This window comes from Grus americana, chromosome 1 (assembly GCF_028858705.1).
Source record: "Grus americana isolate bGruAme1 chromosome 1, bGruAme1.mat, whole genome shotgun sequence".
Classification (NCBI taxonomy): Eukaryota; Metazoa; Chordata; class Aves; order Gruiformes; family Gruidae; genus Grus; species Grus americana.
Genome location: NC_072852.1, coordinates 73,076,974 through 73,081,108, shown reverse-complemented (window position 1 = coordinate 73,081,108; position 4,135 = coordinate 73,076,974). Strand labels below are relative to the sequence as shown.

Sequence of the window (4,135 nt, the reverse complement as noted above, 5' to 3'; positions counted from 1 at the left end):
TGGAACACGTTGCCCAGAGAAGTTGTGGATGCCCCATCCCTGGAAGTGTTCAAGGCCAGGTTGGACGGGGCTTTGGGCAACCTGGTCTAGTGGAGGGTGTCCCTGCCCACAGCAGGGGGCTTGGAACTAGATGGTCTTTGAGGTCTCTTCCAACCCAAACCATTCTATGATTCTATGACGATTCTGTGTTTTCTGCTCATTGCCAAAAGCAATCAACTGCTTCTAAAGACCAAGAATATACAAAAAAAGGTAATTTAGTTTTCAATCGCAGTCTGACTACTTCTCCTGCACCTGGCACAATCACTCATTTCCAGGAAAAGTAAGTTTAAAATCTTCCTGTTTTATCCAGTACCACCCTGATGTCTAGTATTCATGGGCACAAAGACAGGTTAAAAGCACTTGAAAAGAACAGAGCTGACAGCTGGGTCTGGCAGCAGAACTTGCTTTTCCTCTCTTCCCAGAGAAGCATTTATGGCCTTTCTGGCTCGTGTGAGGATAGACACATGCATACCTTATGCAGTCCCCGGTTTGTGTACTTACCTCACTCATATACCATGCCATCATAATGCACAGAGCTATGAAGAGCATACTTGAAGCCTTCAGTTAAAAGGAGGTGCCACAGCCAGTGCAGAGTCACTCTGGCTACATGAAGTAAATGCAGAATGGTGCTGTCTCACCCACAGAAGGAACACAATCTCTTCTGCTGCTGGAGGGAGGGAGGGAAAGAGGATGCAAAAGATACCATGTCAGAGGGGTGAATGTAAAAAAAAAAAAAAAAAAAAAAAAAAAGTTGAGCACAGCAACACTTGGAAATTTCTGAAGATTCTAAGGAATGGGATTCAGCTTTCTGATTCAGGTCAAATCTCCTGATTTAGGTCAGAAGGTTACTGTCTCCGCAAAGGGAAGGTACATTGCAAGATTTTGCACATGAAAGAAAAGTTGGTGAATTTTGCCTGAGTTTATATGCACAAAAAGCATAGGTGAATATCACCCTGCGTATGTGTTTTTCTCCCTAAGAAGTATGATTTCCAGATCAAACATACCTTTGATTATGCTTTAAAGCAAAGGACCAAGAAGAATTTCTCTCTCAACGTTCCTGCAATACAGAGTATAAATAATACTTGAGGAAATATCCATTCATTGATGGGACTAGTCAGAACCAGAATAAAATGATTACCACCAATAGTTTTGCACTATTGCTTTCCCCTAACAAAATCAGAAGGATTAGTACCAGCATTCCTCTTTCAACAAGAGCAAAATTAAGTAATTCTTTTTATTGATAGGAACACCCTTTTTGCTCAAAATCAGTGCAATGCTGAAAAGGAGCAGCCTAGTTTAGGACTTAAAAGGAGGGGACAAAGAGCAGAAATGTTTATCTGAAACCCCACCACCTCTTCCACCCTTGCTCAAGTGATTGACCCTCAGGAAATGTTTTAAGGCCAAGGAGTTTATCCCTTAAATGGAGTGATTTGATGTGTTTGTGGAGTGGGTGCTTTCATTACAACTGTTTTTAAGTTGCCTATCTGAAACTATTGGGTTTTTGTGCATAGAAAGGAAAAGCAGTATAAATAAACTAAAACCAAAATAAGATACCTTAATACAGGTACGTATTTTACTTGATTTCAAAATATCAGCTTTTAGAACTGAAATGGCTAAAACTATTTTCTTCACAGTTTGGGGTTTTTTTTAAAATAAGCCACATGCTTTCTTTCATTAAAAAGCCTAATCACTTGATATTCAAAATGCTTTTGACTAGGTAAAGCGGTTATTTTTACCTCCAGTTTTAGGAAAGAAAGATTTTATTAAAAAAAAAAAAAATAGTCTTCAATGGATTTTAGCCTAACTGTGGGGACCGTGATTTAATGGAAATGCTAGGAAAAGGTATGTATCAAACCTACATTCCTCTACCTCTTTCCAGCCTAAAATAAATCTTTTGCTTCTGGACTCCTTACTGTTCTCATTCCTGATATGGGCAGCCTATTTAAAAGCAGCTACTCAGCTTGTCGCACGCATGCAAACCCTTTCTGGTGGTGTAAATCATCTGCGTCAGTAACACGCAGGAGGGAGGGAGGGCACCACTCGTGTAGCTGGCTTCCCCGGGGCAGCGTGGGACCTTTGCAATAAGTCGGTACCTCTCCTTCTTCGGTTCCCAGTGTGAGAGAGGTTGAGGGAACATGGCCAGAGCATTGCTCTATTTCAGCTATTCTTGGCCATTGTATCAGCCTCTCGGGGCCATAGGAAGTGTAATGTAATGCTGTTCTAAATTTATGTCCCAGGCTGGACCAAGATTAGGGGAAGTTTTTAGGTCTCCTGCTGTGTTTTCAGTGCTGTTTCCCGGGGCAGGGGAAAGGGAAGGGGAAGGGAGAAGTACTGACTAGAGAGTTAAATTGATTTAAGCTGAAGAAGACAGAAAACATGGATCTCCCCATCATCATGTTTAAAGACTGATTTTTAAACTGGATGCCTTTGCTTTAAATGTGAGTTTCAGCATTGTCTCTTTCATCCCTCTCTACAAAACATTTCTCTCCCACCTTGCTCATCCTGCTTCTGAATCAGCCCATGCATAAGAACCAAGAGGAGATGCAACTCTGGAAACTCGCAGAGGATGAGTTACAGTGACACCAGTCAAATGAAATTATGTGTGTTCAACAAGATCAGCTCAAATATAGATTGGTTAAATGAATCTTTATCTCCCCACAACTCTAAGTACAAAAACATTAAATTCAAGATGAAGCAGTTCTCTGCCAATGGCATGCTACCTGAAAGGATTAATTGTGAGAAAACATTATCCATGACCAACTGGCACTTATTCTCTTAACCTTTATGTTGTTTAAGTCAACAATAATAGGTTCAAATTATGCTGGGATCTGGAGAATCCCTACAGAAAGAGTACTATACACAGGATTTCCCATGAAAATCCTGACCAGGCTCTGGAACCTGAATATTTATGACTTACTTGGACAAGGTGATACGGGCCAGGCCTTATACAGCACTAGAAAGAATCTAGAAAAGTATATTTAATAACATAATGAAGTTTGAAATTTATTGTAACTTTAATATTGAAGGATTTAAAAAGCAATTAAACTGCTTTAAAATAGCAAAGAATTTATGGGAATGCAATGTGGATTGGAACAAACAGGCCTAAATCAACACTGGCTTGGAAGTCTAGTAAGGACTAGATCTATGGGAGGTAATTCAGGAACAGATGCATCAAATTAATTCCAGTAATATTGGAGTGTTAAAAATGGCAACAGAAGCCAGCTTTGTTCAATAGAATGGAAAAATAATCATCCATTCTCTCCCTTTCCACCCCCAAGGAGCTGGATTTTCCCGGCACAGCCATTCATTGGTGGCAGCAGATGCACCAAAATGTCTGGCACCAACAAACTGAAGACAAATTAAAAACATACAGGGGCGGGGGGAGGGGGAGAAAAAAAACCAAACCCAAAACCCACAAGTGTACATAGTTGCAAAGAGTTGAAGCTGCATTTCATGTTTTACACTGAAGTCTTAAAACAGATATTGCACCTGAAATAGCGAAGTAATGGTCAGTACAGCATCTGAGGCTAGAAGCAATTTAACTTACCTTAAAAGCATTGTATTTTAGTCACTGTGTACACTCAGTCCCCAACATTAGTTCTGTAGATGTGACTCCTTACCACCACTGGATTCCCTCTGCCACGCTCAGCTCTTGAGGGCAGACAGCGCTTTGGAGCACTCAGTGATCCCATGCGCAGGGGATCTATACGGCCCGTGTACTTCACTTGAACAGAGTTAGCTTTCGGGTACTGTGGAGATGGAGACTGCTAATGGCTGGAGTTTTCAACAGAGGTTTTCATCCAAAGGTACCTCCAGTTACTCCTCACATTTACTTGCAAGCTACACTGAAATTGTTTCTCAGGTTATTCGTTCACACCGTAGCAGTGAGTGCGTGGAGTCGCACGACAAAACTACAAAGCGTTTTAGGAGGAGACGAAAAAGGACTGCGTCTCAGAGGCTCGTGCGGAAAGTACAGCAGTTATAGTAATTTCTAGTCACAACTGGAAGTGGATGAGCAAGTCACAATTTGTTCAGGAAATTTATCACTTTTCTCAAGAATTGTCTGCGAACAGACTGTGACTTTTATTAATTTGTC

General features: G+C 41.0%; 1 long non-coding RNA gene across 1 annotated transcript; it reads right to left on the bottom strand.

Moving 5' to 3' along the window:
- Positions 1–584: 584 nt before the first annotated feature.
- LOC129206145 (uncharacterized) lies at positions 585–3,712 on the bottom strand. The gene is made up of 3 exons (XR_008577018.1): positions 3,587–3,712; positions 1,044–1,096; positions 585–703 (listed from the first exon to the last, which is right to left on the bottom strand). It is a non-coding gene; the product is annotated as an uncharacterized LOC129206145 (long non-coding RNA).
- Positions 3,713–4,135: the final 423 nt, after the last annotated feature.